Below are 19,715 nucleotides of genomic sequence, written 5' to 3'. Positions count from 1 at the left end.
GTGACAGGGTGAAAGGCATTTGAGTAACAAATAGTAAGTCGCAGGGAAAGGTTTCTCTTCTGCCTCTTAAAGTGTAAATTAGCAGGTTTTGTTTGTGCTTTCTGTGCAATCCAAGTTTGATGCATGCTCCTGAGAGTCTGGATGTGGAGAGCAGGCTAAGGAGGCGGCGGCTGAGTCTATTCTCTTCGGAAAAGAAGAAAATAGGAAGGGAACTTTGAAAGTTGTGCGTGTCAGTTCTCCAAGCGCTTCCCCAACATGCAGCTAATGAGACCTCCTAGTACATCTGTACTGCGAGAGAGCAACGGAGACCCCCTTGCAGAGGAGCTCCAAGTCAGATGACATTCGTAGTTGGGCTGGAGAGCAGGTGTCCCACTCCTTGACCTTCTGCTCATGCTGTTAAATGTCCACCAAGAGACCGAGCTCCCCCCAGACCCTTCCGTGCCCAAATGCAGCTGTGGACCCAGGCTCCTTTTTCTGGGAGAAGGTGTCTGGCTCAGGTGGGAGCTCAGCCCTGGATTTTGGAAGGCCAAGGCTCGGCCCCTGCCACCTCCACAGTTTGTCCTGATGGGTTAGTCATTTGACAGTTATGTCACTTGATGTGACATGTTAGATATATTAACATGACCTGACCTAAAGCACCATACGTGGTCTATGCTGAACGGGTTAAGCCACTGACATAATTAGAGATGAACATCCAGAGGATTTTTCTGATCTGGTGGATGGATTGTAAAATAGTTGGGAAAATTGCTTTTGGAAGACTCTTTCCACAGATGGAGGGGAACTAACGAAAAGTTACACATATGAGAGATGAACCCTCTCTTTACTCCCTCTAGCTGCATTTATACAGGTGAAGAAATCAGGGCAGGCCATGTTGTCTGGCCCTGTGGGCCAGTTTAACAGCACCACTTATGCACACACAACTGTACTGCCTTCCTCCCCAAAGCAAAGCAGTCTTGTCCACACCACATATGGGGAGCAGCCCTGGGCCAGTGCTCTCCTCCCAGCTATGCCCACTGCTTCCCAGGCACAGTGCAGGAGGGAGGTTGCTGCCAGTCAAACAGAGCACCCGGATAGTTCCCTGGTGGGACTTGGCCCCTCTGAAAGTTCTCCAATGGAGATGACTGAGAGCATAACTGCTAGATTTTGAGACCCTGCGATTACTAAAGATAGATTTGTCCAAGCAGTAGGACTCGTGCAAGATTTTAAAAAATCGAGAAAAGAGTCTTCCAATTGGGACAAACAAGGTAGGCACAAGGTTTGACCCAGTTAGAGACTGGACATAGCTAACAGGTCGTCATGTCAGGACACCGGAAGGTGATTTACAACACTTACTGTGTTCTATGATCCAGTGAGAAGTGAGTGGAGAGAGGAGGTATCTTAAAAGTAGGCTTGGACTAGCCTGAGAAGTTTCTCAGCAGTTCAGAGAGGAGCCCAGAACTAAGCAGGACAGCAGACATCCAGGGATGACAAATACTAATGAAGGGAATTTGGCTCAGTTCATTCAGTTTTCTCCACAAAAATCATGTGGGGGAGGTTTTCGGTTTTGATCTTGAGTTGACTTCCAAGCGGATAGTCCTTATGTCATTCCCCTAATGACTATCCCCTGTGCGAGTGTGAAACATCACGCCAAGTTCAGCTGACTTTCCCAGAGTCTGGTTTCAGAGTGCCACAGCTCTCTGGAGCAGCAAGCATAATGTATTGGAGACCTGCATTTTATGTATCTCTCTCTCCAGCAGTTCATGAATAGTAAGCACAGTGGGTTTTACAAGGACAGATATGGAATAGTCTCCATTGCATTTGGGTAGAAAGCGCAGCCTACAATTGACATAGCTCAGTCTTGGGCATTTGCTGGTTTAAAAGAAAAAATTATTTCCAACAATTGAGGGTTTTTTCTTACCAGACCAATCACAAACTTTTGAAGCATGAAATGAATTTCACTGGTCCTTGCCAATAAGCTTCTTTCCCTGATATTGGTTTTTATGAAATGGCTATAATCTTTGCAGGTAATGAATGAAAGCTACACTATGAAGTTCCACCTAACATTCTTCTTCTTGATTTATGGTGTATTGGTTAAAATAGTAAACTGATAATGATCGCAAAATAGAGATAAATCACTAAGGGCTGATGTATCAGAAACAATAGAAAATGTTCTGGAGAAAGAAACTTGGAGCCAGTCAGGGAACAGCTGGGTGTTCTGCAGATATGAAAGATACCAGGGAGTCCACAAAAATACAAATTAAAAGACTCTCTCCCTTTGTTTCTGTCAAGATTGGGCCGTTCCTTGCTTCTGTATGAAATAAAATCAAGACATTTATGATGAATTAAGGTTCCCACACCCCCCAGTGTATCAAATCTAATTAGAAAGTGCTGGTGAAAATCTGTTCAGGCCAAAATCTTGGCTGGATCTGAAGTTTGGATCTGGACGTGATCATTCAATTTTGTACAATTCTTCAGAAGACTGGTATTTAGATCTCACTCCTGCCAAAAAATTACCCTTGTGGATAAATTTATGCATATGAGTAGTTTTCTAAAGGTGTAGCAAAGTAATGTTACCTGTATTGCCTCATCTTCTCGATAATGCACCTTTTCTCTTCTCTTTTCTGTCCATCAGATGTGTTTTCAGACCATCCATATTTTTTTACTGGGATCATATAATCGTAATACATTCTGACTCAGATATGCTTTGGGTAATGATATGCCAATAGATGAAAGAAAAGATAGAGCAAAATCACCCCTGCCTAAATGTAGTTTGAAGAGACCATGATGTCTCCTAGAGTCTTGTGAAAAACAAAAAGTTACCTGATATTCTGGGGACTTGACCTACCCCAAACTGATCTTCCTAGACAGGTTTTGGGTTAAATTCTCCCTCTTGTCTTGTCTCGTAATGGAAACTTTCTTTGGACTTTGTGCTAATCATACCAATGAGCTAGCTCTGATTGGTACTAGCTTGCAAAAGGCCTCTTTTGTTCTTGTTAGAGTATCTAACCTCTAAATCTATTTAATACCCTTTCCCTGGTTGTCCATCATTATGACACATGATTTTCCAAAGGATTTACTATTAGTTAGCAGCACAGGGCTTTCTCCCTGGGGTAGCAGCTACTTGCAGTGAAGAAAATGCATGTTCGATGTAGCAATTTGTCTTTTTTTATATATTTATTATAAGAGTAAATGAGTTATTGTGGGGGACTTCAATATTATTGCAAATTAGGTGCTACAAGCCAAGCCGTGCACATTTGTTATGTTTCCAGGCATACACAGCATGCATAGCAGTTCAAAAATCAGCAGTCATATTATATCTAGGCCTTTTCCTGGGCAGCTGCTACTTTGCAGGTATTTTTGTAGTGTGACTGTTCCATAACTCTGCTTACTTCAAATGAAGGGAGGGGGGAATCTGTCACAAAAGTGATTGCTATAAAAAAGGTTTTGATGAGCATGAAGGCATGAATTATAAAATCTCTCAAGATTTAGTTTCCAAAGTAGGTACGGGCTAATGAATATACAGAGAGCATTGCTTGTCGTATATTCCTCCTATAATAGTAATTTATGAACTGGGGTTTTTTTCACTTGCACCTTTCTGGATGTACTTACAGTCTGGAAACTTATCGAAATTATAAATTGTTCCTTTATTCAGAAAAGTGTACAGAATCAAGCAAAGCACACAGAACTGGATCCTACCCGACCTCTGCTTCAACAAAGGGCTTAATTTAAGTGCTGAACTTTAAATCAGCAGAATTAGTCAAATGTTTTGGTTTCAGCAACTCTTCAAAGCTGGGATCTGTGTTGGGGAGGGAGAGGAGGGAGTTCTGCCCCTAGTCAAGCTTCTGAGTTTCTGGTTTGGGGGAAACCAGACTCTCACCAGAAAAATCTCTTTTCACGTAATTTCATCTCACAAGGATGCCAAAATGGACAACTAGGCAAGAAACCCTTGCTCAGATCCTCTTCTTCCCAAATCAAGTCCTTTTCTCTAGTTTAGCCATCAGCCTAATCCTGAATTTACAGACTAATCTGGATTCAAACTCTGTCTCTTTTGATGTTACTGCAGGACAGGTGGTGTCCGGTGGGAGGGGAAAGCATCCTGTGCACAAAACAGTAAGGAAAAAAAAATCTGAAAAGTCTCCTTGGCTCCATCAGCGTTCAGAAGAGAGGAATAGATAAGAAGGTGGAGCCCTCCTGCATCTCTTCTCTTTTACTTTTCCATTTTTTTTTTCCAAGAGAGAGAGAGCTCATGTGTCATGTTTCATGTAACACTGGTTATATTCATCATAGGTGACCTGGATCATTTGTACTTGTGGTTTATAGTCTCTCGACATGCATTGTTTTCTCTAGCTTGAAATATAGCACATTAATGAGGTATGTATCTGTTCAGATGTACGCAGTCAGCTCATGAAAGATGCTTTGGTAGCACTTTGACTAGTTTGTCAACAGCTAGCTTTTTGGCAGCTCGCAGAGAAAAAAAGATCCCAAATTCATACAAGGGACTAAGAAAATCTGATATTAAACTTCTGGGAGCCATGTTTACACATGCTGGAGCTCACTGTGTAATTAGGCACATTGTAGCCTCCCTAATCCAAAGCTCCAGTGAAGTAGCTATCACTTTACAATTAAGGCACATCCGCTTCTGATGAGGCTGTATCGATACTTCTGTTCCCTCTTTGCTGGGGGTGGACTGCAGCTGGTGTAGCTGACAGCCTGAGAAGATACAGCAGCACTGGAAAATAACACCAGAGTTGCATGCTCACAGCAGTTCATGTTGAAGAGTCAGGATGGGTATGTATGGTGAGAGGAACCAGTGATGCTGAAGGCACGGTGGAACAGCCTGGAGAGCTGATGCCTGGGCTGTTGCAACCTGGTTGTAACCTCCAGCATGGGAGATTGACGCTAGCCTTCTGACTGCGTGGGACAGTCCATGCAAGCAGTCTGTTCCTCTTGCTCTGTGGAACCCCCCCATTTCACCTGTGCTTTCCTATTGAGCATGGGCAGCCGGTGCTCATCAGTGCCTACCCAGGTGCTTTGCTGAAGTGGCTCCCTGTGTGCTGGTTGCTTGCTGTTCCTGATATTTCTGATCAGCTGCAGTGGTATCTTTGCCCTTCCTTATTACAAAAAGGGGTCATATTTTACTATTTTCCTATATAAGATCTGGAGTTGCTTTGTGGTGAGAACATAATGACTGGGAAGTGCTGGGAGCCCTAAATTTAGCTCCTCATTTCGCCACAGGTTGCAGCTTTGTACTTACCTGTTTTAGCAGTGCCTTGGAAAGCTGTTAGTGTATCAGTTTATAGCTGTTGACTTCAGTAAGCATTGGACTAGGATCTATTTGCAACATGACATTAGATCTACAGGAGCATTGGGAACAATTTGGATTGTGTTCCCAGTTACCAAGGCAAGCTGGAAAGACCTTTCAGACAAATTTGGGGAGAAAAAAACATTATTGCTATTTCTCTATCAGACAAAGAGGAGAAAAATAATTTTCTTACTGAGAATTTGTGAGGTTTAAGCAATTGTGGCGTACAGTCCTATTGCTGCACATGAATGCAACTTTTTTGCTATTAATATGCAATCATCCAGAAAGCTGTCTCAGTTTGGCAGAAATAATTTTATTTGCATGTTAGTGACTTCTGTATCAATGGATTACGGGTACCAATCTGGAGTGGCATACTAAGGACAAAGAACATGAAAAACTACATCTTGAAATCCATCTAAACTTGAATAGTTCAAGTCTCAAGGGGCAAAACTGTGTTATAAGTATTGCTGTTGAGTAGTAACAAGTAGTCCCCATTAAGCAGTAGCTAGAAATCAGCATGCCTCTGAGACAACCCAGCAACATTTATTCAGAGACCGATTTGTGGGTGAGATGAGCAGTGGTGTCTTTGTACTTTGCTCTGAAATACTTATCCCCTGAACATCCCTCTGAGCTCCCGGGTTTCCAGAGGCCAGGGCTGCCTCTTAATCTTTGTTTGCAGTCACCTCTCAGAGATCAGTATTTTCTTGTTACAAATTGCTATGCTTTTAAAATGACAATAAAGGTAACTTTTAGCCCAGAGATTGAGCCAGCTGTTTGATTTAACTGAACTAGTGGTGATTTTTTGGGGCTTTCTGATTCACAAGAGTTTGTGTGTATACGTTCTTAGGAGAATCTTTGCTGTCAGGGACTTTTTTTTCCTTGTATAGAGACTATCAGAGCTCATGCGGTATGCTTTGTAGGAGCTGAGACCATAAGAAGTTTCTCCCAGCTGTACAGAAATCTTTATTGCCTTTAATCGTTTAGTATTCCACAGAAATAGTATTGTCGTCATCTTTTTTTTTCCATGCGCCACTCTGATATAAATGCATCTTTTATGTTCGCAGATTTGGCCAAACCAGTATGTTATTTCAGCTACTTTTCATTAACAACTTGGGGTATTTTAGCTGCGCAGTAGCTTTTTCATTGTGTTTCTATGCTACTTCACTGTTGAATGAAATTTAATACATTGCTTATAATTAGCAGTGAGGAATGTTACCCTATCATCAGTTCACTGCTATGAGGCTTGCTTAAAGATTTTAACAAAGAAAATATTCTTTACTCTTGAAATGCTTTGCAATTCCGCCCAGGCTGCTCAAAATAAACATTGTTTTTGAACCCAGCTCTTCCCCCTTACCCCCCCCTTCCAAAACAAACAAAATATTTTCAGTGGCCATCAGATAGAAATTTGACCCTAATTACATGCTTTGTCTATTCATGCCATATAGTAGGGGTCCAGAGAGTGATAGTTTGAAACTGAATGCACTTTAACATAGCATCAGGTGCTGGCAGAAATACACAGCGTGTGTTTTGAAAGGTATAATGAGAGTTATGTGCTCTTGTAAGCTACAATTTGCATATGTGAAGTGAGGTGGGACTTTTTTCTACAGTGATTAGCGGTTCTGGGACAAGCCCAGAAATCCTTACTCAGCTGTAACTCCTGATGCTTGGTCGTTGTTCATATATTCATAATATAAACGGGATGTTTGCATTAGTTGAGTTTCCAAAGATCATCCTGTTTCTTGCACCACTACAGGTTTCAGTAGTCTCTGGGGCAAATCTCTAGTGCTCAACACCCCAGTTTTACTAGTCACCTCTTGCTCCAGAATCAGGATGCAGTTTTGGAGGGGACGGGGAGGGAGCCTTAGAGCAGCTGCCCAGCTCTCTTTGCTTGTTAAGTCACCACATCATTGCTCGCACTCCTGGGCATTTCTCTGGGGAGCCTGGGAAGCCAGATGACTTCTGCCGCTCATAGCAAAGCCCCTGTTGGTGGCTGGGTACCTTCAGCCCCCAAAGCCTCAGCAAAGCACCCAGAAAGGGGTCTGCCCAGTCCAGGCTCTGCTCAGTGGGACCCACTGCAGAAATAGCAAAGCATTGAGTGCAGTGGTAGTTCCCTTGAGGTCAAGTGAAGGAAATCTTAGTAAATATGATCATAACTGGTAGCAGTGAGAATATTAATTTGGCTATGGTTTTGCTTATGTCTGTATGCACCCAAGCGGAGTCAGTTGGTGGTTCAGACCTTGAAGGTGCTGCAGGTTGGTGCTGGTGCGGAAGTGCCCACGTGGAGAGGTGAATCACTCAGCAGAAGGACTTTTTATTCTTCCCTGTGTTGTTATGGCCTTGTTGCACTGTCTTAGCTCTCGTGCCCCAGGTTATTTTACTAAGCTCAGTATGCCATGCTTAGGTCCTGCCCTCCCCAAGCTCAGTGTCTCTTCTGAAACCCAAATTAAAAATAATAAAATTAATGTTGTTTCATTTCCCTTTGGTGGTTCTTTTTTGTTTGTTTATTTCCTTATTTTGAATTCGGTTTATGACTTTGGTTTCTCTGATGTATAGGAAAATCTTGTGGTGGTTCTGCACAGACATTACTCCTAGGCAGTGACCTAAAACAAAACAAGAGCGAGAGAGAAAAAGGAGGAGATTGTCTCTTAGTTACAGAACAGCTAGTTTGTTTGTACTGAAAAAGAGAGTAACTCTTAAAGAATGCACTGTAATTTGTATTGTAGATCTAATTTGTGTAAGTCTTAAGTGCAGCCATGCGTTAGAGAGTTTGCAAAAATTAAAACTTTGAGATGTGGGAAGAGATTGAATTTAATTTGTAATTTTTGTGAACGTTTTAATCTTCCTCACAGAAGATTTGTAAAGTCTCTTCAAGCCCAGAATGTTTAAGTGTTCAGACAGAGCATTTCCAAGGGGCCCCAGATAAGCAGGGACAAACTCTCAAATGCGAATCGCATCCTCGGCCTCTGTCACTGTTTTGATCAAACCTGCACTTTCCACCTCTGCCACATGTGAGCTACCAAAGAAAGTACTGTGGTGGGTCCTGTGTTGTCCATAAACAATGTCAGCTCTGGGTTCTGAAGGAGGCATGAGCATGCATCAGATACAGGTATCCCTGCCTATCTCATCTCTAAATGGCTTTTAATAAAGTGAAGAAATCGTAAGTACAGTCAGTGAGCCAGCATTAGCACTGGCTCCTAGAATGACAATGAAGAAGTAAATTTGTTCAGCAGCCGTGTTAGAGACTCAGTTTTGAGCTGCTTTGATGATTCTGTGACTATTTCAGTCAAAAAGAGAAATGAAAATGAAGTACCAGTTTATTGGATACCTCCCAGTCCAAAGTGGCTATGTCAGGATGCGGCACTGATGGATGCCCATGGCAGTCCTGCAAGAGAGGCTTTTCAGTGAGGAACATTGACAAAAGGAACAGAACTGTTCATTTTAATACATTCTTATTAGTAGTCTTGAGTGGTATACCTCAAAGGTCCCTCCTGGCACCAATACTATTTAATATCTTCATCAGTGACACGGACAGTGGGATTGAGGGCACCCTCAGCAAGTTTGCAAACAACACCAAGCTGCGCAGTGTGGTCGACACACTGGAGGGAAGGAATGTGTCATCCAGAGGGACCTTGACAGGTTTGAGAGGTGATCCTATGTGAACTTCACGAAGCTCAGCAAGGCCAAGTGTAAGGTCCTTCATGTGGGTTGGGGCAATGCCCAGTATCAGTACAGGCCAGGAGGTGAAGGGAATGAGAGCAGCCCTCCAGAGAAGGACTTAGGGGTACTGGTGGATGAAAAGCTGGACATGAGCCAACTGTGTGCTTGCAGCCCAGAAAAGCCAATGGTATCCTGGGCTGCAAAACAAGAAGTATGGTCAGCAGGTCAAGGGAGGTGACTCTCCCCCTCCACTCCACTCTCATGAGACCCCACCTGAAGTACTGCATCCCCAGCTCTGGGGTCCTCAGCACAAGCGACCACAGAGGAGGGCCACAAAAGTGACCAGAGAGATGGAGCACCTCTCCTATGAAGAAAGGCTCAGAGAGTTGGGGTTGTTCAGCCTGGAGAAGAGAAGGCTCTGGGAAGATTTTATTGAAGCCATTCAATACTTAAAGGGGGCTTAAAAGAAAGATGGAGAAAGACTTTTTACCAGGGACAAGGTGCAGCAGTTTTAAACTGAAAGAAGATAGGTTTATATTGGACATTAGGAAGAAATTTTTTTATGATGAGGGTGGTGAGACACTGGAAGAGGTTGCCCAGAGAAGTCCCCCATCACTGGAAGTGTTGAAAGTCAGGTTGGACTGGGCTTTGAGCAACCTCATCTAGTGAAAAATGTCCCTGTCTATGGCAGGGGTGTTGGATTAGATGATCTTTGAAGGTCCCTTCCAACACAAACCATTCTATGATTCTGTGATTATAGGTTGTCTGTCTTGAAGCAGGTATGCTGAACGTTTCAACAGCATGAGACACAAGCTGTCTGAAAACAGCACAGAGTCTCACACCGGACTTTCAAAATCTCTTAAAATGCTCTTGAAATATTTCCATGAGTGTGGTGAGGCTCTGTTACACCCTCTTCAACCTGCTCTGAAGAAGGTACAGATTTGGAGTGTGGCTTGCCTCAAAGGCGTTCTCCCAGACAGTTTGGATGCTGTGCTCCTACTAATACTGAATGGTGTGCCATAAACAGGCTATTTTATATTTTGCACACACCCAGTCATCAATGGCTTCCTGCTTGGGAACTGTGGTATTCAGACACATTAGCAGCAGCAGCAGCAAAGACATGTAAACAAATTTACACCCATTAAGTCAAGGCCAGAAAAATGTTGGCCCATTCCCACTAAGAATATAATAATTTGCTCACTAGCACAGGTCCAGCTCATGTGCTGGGGTGGTTTCTGGAGCAGCCCAGACTGGTGGCCGCATCCCAGGGAAGCTCTGTGACGTTGGGATTGATTGAAGTATGGGCCAATTGCAAGGCCGTTGCTGTTCTCTTCTTTCTTCTGCTCTGTTGTGTGCTTGAGGAATGATGGCCATTTTGGTCATAGTTTATTCCTGGCATAATGTTTGTTTTTCAAAGTCACCAACAGGTTGCCAGTTTCCCTGTTCATGATGGAAAGACGAGCAGAAATTACGTTGAAACCCACCATCAGGATCTGCTTGGGCAAAGCCCTGTTATTTCATAATTAGCTCTGATGCTTTTGGCCCAGCTACTTGGGAATCAGCTCTAATCCTCTTATGAAGCCAAATTTCAGTTTTTTTCTCAGCTCTGGCAGTGCTCCTGCAGTAATGTTATGATGTCTGGCTCCAGTGACGCTTACAGTGAGTTTGTATGACTGAGCGATCAGGATGGAGCAATCATACCTAGACTGCCCTTAAACACAAGCTTCAGTGGAGTACATTGCCATGTTTTGGTCTGATACCACAGGGTGACTGTTCTGTGACTGCAGTGTATCAGTCTTGCTCTGTATTGGAGTTGGTATTTTTGTACCTGCATGTGTGTAGGTGTCTGCAGGCAGCACTTTACAGACAACTGAATGTATTGTAGTGTCAGTGCTTATCACTGAAGATTTCCAAAGTGCTCCAGAATATGCTCCAAATGTGTGAGAATATGTGGAGTGAAACCAGACTCTGTTTGTTTGCCTATTAATTGATCTACTGATTGATTTTTAATACATTTTGGGGGTATGTGTGGCTTTTTTACAAGAGGCAACTTGCTATTGCACCTCCAGTCTCAGTAGCCTTAGTGAATTTCTACACACATTTTGCAACGAGTCTTTGAAGGCAGTGACTCATAGGTGGGTTTGGCCTGGTTCCATGGAAAAGTGATTTTGATCCCCTCCAACAAGGGGCACTACTGCCAGTCTGTGTCAGCCAACACACGCTCTGTTCTCTTTCTGTGTATTCACATTTCCCGTGAACCCATGACAAATCTGAGCATGTGTGTGGCAGTGTTTTTCTTTTCTAAGCTAAAAAATGCAGTAGCGATGGTCCAAGTCAAGCCAAACCTAAGCACTTAGATACTTTGGGAATGTTCCCATTATAACAGATAGGAAAACTTCCATTGCACAGAAGGGATTTTGCAAATCCAAGTGAGAAGCAATGAATGGAAAGCCCATTAGAATATAGTCATTAATTCTTGAGTTAAATATTTAGCATATAGTATATAATATTTAAACAAGTTTAAATATAATTTCGTGGGTTTCTCAATGTAGGTCTGCCTGATCCATTAAGAGGAGTTTAAAACAAACACTCTGTGATAACCACATTTCTTAAGAGCTGCATCAAAAGTGCTTTTGCAGAAGGTCAGCCCTGGATCTGTGATATTTTGGGCTACCCTGTGCTCTTGGGACCACTTTCAGTGTTTAACATGCAATGAATAAATAAGCACTCCAGAGCCCTTTTTCTTTTTTTCCTTCTTTTTTCTTGACTTGAGTGTTAAAGGCTCTGAGAAACAATATTGGCAGCATGAACACCTTGTGCAGATCAGAAGAAAAACCTCTTCTGACTTGAGGTGATGCACACTAATTGCTTGGCTGGAGATGGGCCTTTAGGGAAGCTGCCCCACGGCATTGTCATGGACAATCCCTACAAAATTAGGGCCAGTCAGGCCGAATGCGTAGAGAGTGGTGATTACCAAGATTATTTTCTTTTTAAACATGCTCCTTAGCTCTGCTTTGCTGGGTATTGGTTTTCAAAAGGGTCTTATAATAAACGTGGGCCATCTATATATAGCCCAACTTTTGTTCGTTTGCACAGTTCAGAAAGCCTACTGTTTGAGGTTAGCCTTGAGTAAACTTGTACCATTTACTTTGGAGCATTTCAAAGGGAACAAAAACACAAATCATGATGAGGCTAATAAGAAGTTTGGGTGTTTAGTTTAAATGTGTACACAGCAATCATTGTAGAGGAAGTCCTTCTCTTTGGGAGTACATTATTATTAAGCAGCATTGCTGTTTGCCTGGTTTTGTCTGGTCCGCAATTTGCATTCACTTGATGGATTGCCAGGGTCGGAGGTGCACTACTTGGGAAACACTGAAGTGCCGTCTCAGCAAACTCTTAAGAGGAAGGGAACACTAATACAAGCATTTGCCCAAACTCCTTGAGTCTTCTTAGGCTTCCTTAGGCTGTGCTAGATCAATATGACAGTTTGCTAAGAAGCTTTGGACATGCATTCACAAACTCTCTCTATTGGCTTTCTTGGCATGTTATTCAGGAGGTAGCTGCTAGTGAAACATGTCTGCTACCAGCACAGAAGATTTATACATGCATTTTCTTCTCCTGCTAAGTGATTTATTTACTAGCAATAATGCCTTGCAGAGCTGCTTGGTCCAGTTTGCAGAACTCATTATGTCGACCCTCAACAATCTATAGATGAATGGGATCTCTCTCGTCGGGTTTTTTTTCCCCCTCTCTCTATCCTGTTTTTTTAACCGTGGTCACACGGCTCCAATCCTCCTGTTCAGTGGAGTGAGATGATCCCAAGCTGATGAACATTTCTCTCCATACTATGCAGAGGTAAGTTCTCTTGTGCCACCCGTCTCAGAGCAATGAAGGGGTTTGCTTGCTTGCTTTAATTGTAATCATTTGCTTTCTGACTGCTTACTGTCAGTTGCTTGCAAATGGATGGGCTTATATGGGAGACAATTTATACAGCTTATTTCCCATGATCTACAAGCCCTGCAAAATACAGCAAAAATGTAATATTGAGAAAGTTTTTAATGGCAAAAACTTTGCACTGGCCTTTACTCACAGAGCACTCAAATCTCTTCTGTTCTTGGGCTGCCAGAGTCTCATGCTGGTGCCTCTCAGCCTTCCCGCTCGCTGGCTGGCTTTAATTCCTGCCTCTGCTGAGCACTTGGTGAGATTCAGCCCTTTTGCTTCCCACTGGCGGAGGATGGGAAATTGGCTCTTCTGACAGCTCTTGCTCAGCCGGCAAGGTTATGCAAAGGTGAAAGGTGACCAGATTATTCATGTTTTTATCTGTGAAGCACTAGTGGTGCTCTTTGTGTCACTTACAGGAGGGATGGAGGCAGTCTGGACTCAGATGTTCCAGGGTTTTTGCATTCCCCTCCAAGCTGCATGGCCCTGCGTGTCGGGGAGGTGCTGGCCCGGCTGTGGCAGGGCAGAGCTCCCAGCTCCCTCTATGGCTTTGGGCAGGCTGCCTGCAGAGCGGGCAGTGGGACCTCCCCATCTGCGATGCACCAAGTTTTCACGCAGCGGTGGAAAGTGCAATTAAAGATTTGGGTTTCACTGTCCTTTTGGGGAGTAGGAAGCCTCGTCCCAGCCTTCCACTTCACCCAAGCCTTTGTTTAGGGAGCTCCCTGGCACATTTGGTGTTGTCCCCTTCCCCAAATATCTGAACAGAATATGATTTCTTGGACATGTGATTTAAAAATGTTCCAGGGCATCTTAAACTTTCACATTTTATTAGCCCTGCCAAGTTCTAAGCACACCTTGAATAAATTCATAGTTGGTGGTTGTGGCGTATGTACCTTGGCTATCGTGGGTGGATAAAAAATGTTTTATACCCCCAAGGAGCAGCAAAAGAGCTTGCTCGCTCCATGCAGCGAGAGGAGTGAAAAAGTTGGATTAAATCATGTCTGTCTGCCTGTGGTTGAACTAGCAATGAGGCATTTTCAATCAGAGGTCAGGGCTGTGGTCAAATTTCTGCTTCAGTTTTTGCTTGCTGTAATTTTCCCTCATACCAGATTCTCTGTGAAACTCCAGAAGGACCGAGACACTCTCTGTGTCTGACCTTTTGGGGCAGGATTTTTCAGACAGTCCTGTTTCAATTGAACTTGCTGCCAGAGCGTGCAGGAAGGAAGCGACATGTGTTAGTCATACACCCCGGTGTGTGTTTAGCATCCAATTTGTGTACAGTCCAGGAATAACCCAGCATAATTCTGCAAAGCTGGACTCACGCTTAGATGTTTTGATGTTTGGGCTAGGAGGGGATTTCTTCATACATGAAACAGGCTTTCAGTGCTTGGGAAGGATCAATACCTCCCTCTGGGGAGCTCAGGCAATGAAAATATTTTTGCACTAGATGCTGGAGCTCAACCTGTGCACAGGCGTCTCAGGCTGCGTGAGTGCATTTCAAAGTTGGAGTTTACCTGTGTTTACCCACCCAATCCAGACCTACCATGGGTGCATGCAGGCATCACTGCTCCGGCTTCATGGGCAGCATCGTGCCCAGGGGATGGCTGAAGTACACCACTTTGGGGGCAGGGGGGAGGGGGGCGTGGAGCGTGTGCCACAAAAGACAGGTTATGAGAGGTGTGGGAAGAGCCTAAGCCTGCTCGCCTTACTCACCAGCCTTTGGAAATGGCGCTGGGAGCAGCCACGCCAGGCTTGACATCTTGAAACAACAGTAATTAAAAGTAACTTTTTAATCCTTGAGGGAAGAGAAACCAGAAGTGACAGTCTCCTGGCTACAGCCCTTCAGTTTTAATCCCAGTTTTGACTTGTTGCCTGGGATCGACAAGCCACAGAGAACAAAAACATATTTTTAAAAGTTTCTTTCAAGGCAGATGAATGTTAATCATGAGGGCGGGATTTTTTGTTGGGTTTGGGGGTTTTTTTGACTGCTGCCGGTCTGGAGGAACTGGAACGGCAGACAGCCTCACCTTAAATGGCTGTCATTCTGTTCCTATACCTAGGACAATATTTCTGCTCTTTGGCAATCACAATTGTACATTGTGTCTGGCTATTTGTGGGATGTCAGGCTGCCATGCAGGATGTCTGGTCCTTTGTATCACATGAGTGTGGTGCTGGTACGGTCTCTGTGAAGGGTCCTTGACTGTGGTGTTCTGTAGTGGGAGGGACTGGGATGAGCCAGTATTTAGATGTATGCAGTTGAATATCCTTGAAGATAGGCTCTTTGAAACCAAACTGGAAGTAAAGTGATGCAAGGGAGGCAGGAGATGCCATTTCTCTTCTTGCTGAAAAATCCCACCCTGTTTTCCCTCTGGTACAACGTCCTAGTCAGCACATCTTCCTCCCTCACAAGGACCTTGGCCCATTAGCAACTGGGAACACTTCAGCAGACCTTTGCTTCTCAGCTACCTGTTAGAGCAGCAAGTCCAGGATTTCCAAATAACCCATTGATCCAGAAATGTGTGTGTGCAGTACCGCAATTAACATTCCTTCTGAGTGTCTTGCATTAAGCATCTCTATATGTGTCTTGAAGGAAACCTCTGAGAGATTGTCTTTTATGGAGGAGTTATAAGAGATTTCTTATGGCTGAGTTCACCTATAGAAAATACAGAATTGTAAGTCTATGTAGTTCAAGAAAGAAACTGAATTAGCCAGACCCAGACAAGAATAAGTTAACAGTACTCACTAAGGAGCCTTGAGTGGAATTAGAAAAGAGAAAAATGGCCTGCTGATAAAAACAAAAGCCTAGAAACTCGAAGAAACCCTTCCTTCCCCCATCCCCATCTAATCAGTGCAGGACAGAGTGGGAGCGGGGGTAGGAGGGAACGCGGGATCTACTTGATGCTGGTGGTGTATCTCCTCCTTCCCTTCTTTATTTGACCCTCTTTTAGAGGAATGTTTAGCAAAGCTGTTTATTTTGCATAAACCCAAGTAATAACGTGGCCCCGGGTGACAGGACCTGAATGAAGATGACAGCAGTTTGATTTAACGATTAGCCACCTGACCCGATAGCACCTCTGGAATCTCAACTGCAGAATAAATTCCCATTCTTCCCGCATGGGCTGCATGTTAATCAGGGGAAGAAAAGCAAAGGGTGGTTGCAATAGGGCCATTGTTCCTGGGGGCGAAGGCTTGAAAAGAAACTGCCCGTCCCTGCCTGCTTTGTGCTGGCTTCACGCTGAGTCTTGGACACTCAAGTTTCTTTTACTGCTTCTGTATCCCCCCTCCGACGAAGCACTGGTTTCCAATGGGGCAGATTCAGTCGGGTTCATTCACGGAGGGACTTGCCTTCTCCCTGAATTATCGCTATATAGTTTCTAATATTTGTTTCAGTTGAAAGTCGGCACTCGCAGGGCGGGAGTCTCTCTATTTGCAGAGTTAGTGGAACAAGTCGCTGAGGGATCCCTGCTTTTTCCAAACGTTCCCTAAAGAAGCTTAGCAAAGTGGTAGGGCTTTGTTTTGAGGGAAACCAATTTGGGGAAAATCTTGCTGTGCTTTTTGTTTCCTCCCTCCCCTCCCCCTGCCCTCCCAACTCTTTCAAAGCCCCTGCATTAAGAGCAGTTGTAATGGTACAGCCCTCGTCTTAGCGGGCTAATATTCACTTACAGTTCAGCCTTCCAGCTTGGTAGCACAGGGAGAGATGTGGCAAAGGGGAATTAAAAAATGATTGCAAAGTCAATGGTTTAAGGAGTAATTACAGAGTCATTAAAGGTTATTATGGGGAAATGTTCAGCTGAGCAGTGATTAGCATTCCTGATACCTCAAGTTCACCATGGTTTGAGGGCACAAGTGAGACGAGTTGTAGAGGTCTCTGCCATGAGGGGGATCGAAGTGGCTCCCAGCCCTGCAGCTCCTCTGGGGCTCGCAGCGTGCTGCCACCGCCGAGCACTTGCTGACGCCTCCTGCCTCCCCTGGGGCCGCCAGCTTGGCCGTCAGCTGCACCTTGGGATCACAACCAGATCCAAACTACACACTGCCATGCTCTGCCCAGAGCAACGCTCACTCGGGTTAGCTTGTGGTTGGCGATCCCAGCCAACCATTGAGAGCTGCCTCAGTCCTGCTCCACTTCCTACCCATGTGAAAACCTTCAGGTGCCGTCAGGATTCAGCTCTTTCACAACATGGGTGGTAGAGGGCTGCGTGCTGCCGTTTACACCTGCAAATAATTTCAGAGGTTAAAACTCCCAGCAGACAAATTCTTAAAACCAGCACCTCAGCATCAGCCTTGCACAATCACTGCAATGCACTTGCATGGCCGTGTCACCCCAGTGCCCAGAGCTGCTGGGGTCTGGGGTGCTGTCTTTGACATGGCTGGACCTTGCTCAGCCCTGGTGGGAAGCTGGGAAGGCCTGGTGTCCCTCCGTACTGTAACTGTGAAAGTCTTGAAGAGCAGTAGGAGCAAGCAGTGTTGTCTCTTGTGTGTTTGTGTTTGCCCATATGCAGTGAAAAAAAACACAAATCAAAGTCAGTTCTGTTGAGTCAGTGCAAGAAGAATGAAACACTGGCCAGAGTCCCTGGTGTTTTATAGTGGGGAAGGCCAACTAAGTATTTAAACAGACAGAACACATAGGTAAAATAAAACTAAGTATTAATGACAGTATTAGCAAGTTATAAATATTTAGGTACAAAGCAGGTACCGTTCTCATTGCTCAGGCAGTTGGCTTCTGGTCTGTGCTGCTGTTTGGATTTTCTTTTGAGCATTGAAAAGGGCATTAATATGTTGCCAGGAAATACTATTTCCAAGGTAAATTAAAAAAAAAAAAAAAGAAATGGGCACAGAAAGCTAGTGGGAGCCCTGGGATATGCAGAGAGAGACCCCGCTGGAGCCGGGCATTGGGGCAGGAATGTGCTTGTGCTTGAAGGGGAGTGGTGGACGGGCACATCTGAGGCGGGTCTCTGGGCCTGTGAGGAAGACTCAGCCTTTCTTCTTGTGTAAAATAAAATGGGATTTGTTTTCAGATTAAGGAGAGGTGTATTTTTAAAAAATCAAGGATGATAAAAAGCTACTTTTTTTCCCCTCTGAGGTTGAAAAGCACTTAGTTTGCTTACCAACTGACACCTTGGGAGTAAAACACTGCTGCCTTTTCACTGCACCACTCCCCACGTGTCCCCCCCAGACGGAGAGACAAGGCACGTCCCGCCAGCCCAGCCGGCTTCCCCGGGGACCGCAGCCTGTCCAAGCAGGGAGGCTGTGCTCTGAGTCTGTCCGGGCAGCTGGTATTCATTTATGTTTTACAAGAAAGCCTCTCACTGCAAATAGCTTTTGCAGATCTCTAAGATGTCGGAGCAGCGAAGGGAGGGAGGCCGTGTTTTTGGCTGCACGGGGCTCATTTCCGCAGCACTGCTCAACACCCATTTCCCCCCACATCAGATCCATGCTAGTCTGCTGCTGGTGGGGGGATTTTCACACTGACATGAAAGCTCATCCAAACCCATTCAGTTGATTCAGTTGATTTAATTATACTTTTAGGCTGCTTCCACCCTCTCTTCGTAAATCCAGTGACATCTGAGATGGGGAGCAGTGGAGGTGAGACTTTGGTATCACAGGCTTTCCGGGCCCAGCAGTGGCAGAGAGACAACCAGGCATCATAGCTGGGGTGTGGTGCATGATAACTACTTATCTGAGCTAGGGGTTCTGAGGCATCACCTTTGCCAAAGTATCAAGGATTGAAGCAGAACCTCTTGCTGCTGGTGTGAAAGAGCCAACTTCCAGACCAAGAGCTGGCTTGGGGCCAGGAGTTGGGGGTTTGCAACACACTGAATGAGCAAGAGGTTACCCTTCAACAAGCGAAATAGCAAAAGAGAAGGACCCCCAGACGCTGCAGGCATCTGGGAATATTTCTCACCTGTTTTTTCCCCCACTGATGGAAAGGAGGGCAGCCATGAGGTAGCTGTTATGTTTAGCTGAACAAAAGACATCGGGGGTAAGAAAGACCTGACTCAAGCAGACATTGCCATTAGTCCAGCTGGCTGCTTCCCAGCCTCCCCACTGCTTCCACTCACCATCGTGCCATGTCGGGTAGGGAGGCTTCACAAAACATCAACACAGGAGCATCAGCAGCAGCTTAGGTTGAGGTCAAGGTCTGTCTGCCTCTGGCTCTGGCTTCAGACAGGCGTGAGCACCCAACTGCAGGGCAGGTGTACAAGTAGCTTCCCAGCAGTGTTCTCACAGCCTTGCAAATCTTCCAGTTCAAGGACTGTCTGAATTGCAGGTGGCATCACAGAATTTTTCTTCCATGAATTTGTAGAGTCACTTTCTGAAATGGTATATCCTTATAGTGCGAGCACCATCCTACAGCGAGGAGTGCCACAGCTTAGCTGTGGGAACAGCTTAGCACAAGGGAATGCCTTTGATCATCTTAACCTGTGTCCTCTCCATGTTATTTGGTGGCTTGCAGGTCTTGCATGGGAAGACGCTGTAAACTAGCAACCTGTAGCACTGTCTTCATCCCAGCCACAACTTCCTCAACCTCCTTTGGTTGTTTTTTTTGCAAACTGATGAACATAGGTCTATTCACTCTCTGCCTTGACCCTCATCATAGGAGTAGAGCTCAGTCGGTTGGACCCAAGGCTCCTCGCTTCTAAGTGCCTGAAGTAGGAAACAGGTCTCTCCAAACCTCCTGAATAGGCAAAAGAGAGAAAAAGCCTCCCTCTGGCAGGAGAGCCAGGCCACCCAGTCTGATCCCCTCATCTTTCCTCTTTCTTTCTGCATTGTCTTTATAGGGACACTCTTTATATAGAGACCTACAGGGTTTAGGTGGTATGATTGTCACCCTGTGAGA

The 19,715-nt window shown here is 44.8% G+C and overlaps 1 protein-coding gene across 1 annotated transcript in view; it reads left to right on the top strand.

Annotated features, from left to right (window-relative positions):
* Window positions 1-19,715, top strand: part of GLI2 (GLI family zinc finger 2) — a 197,249-nt gene that overhangs the window by 84,954 nt on the left and 92,580 nt on the right. The window lies entirely within an intron of this gene.

Source organism: Strix aluco, chromosome 6 (assembly GCF_031877795.1).
Source record: "Strix aluco isolate bStrAlu1 chromosome 6, bStrAlu1.hap1, whole genome shotgun sequence".
Taxonomy (NCBI): domain Eukaryota; kingdom Metazoa; phylum Chordata; class Aves; order Strigiformes; family Strigidae; genus Strix; species Strix aluco.
The sequence above is the reverse complement of the archived record's forward strand: the minus strand, read 5'-3'. Positions and strand labels throughout refer to the sequence as shown.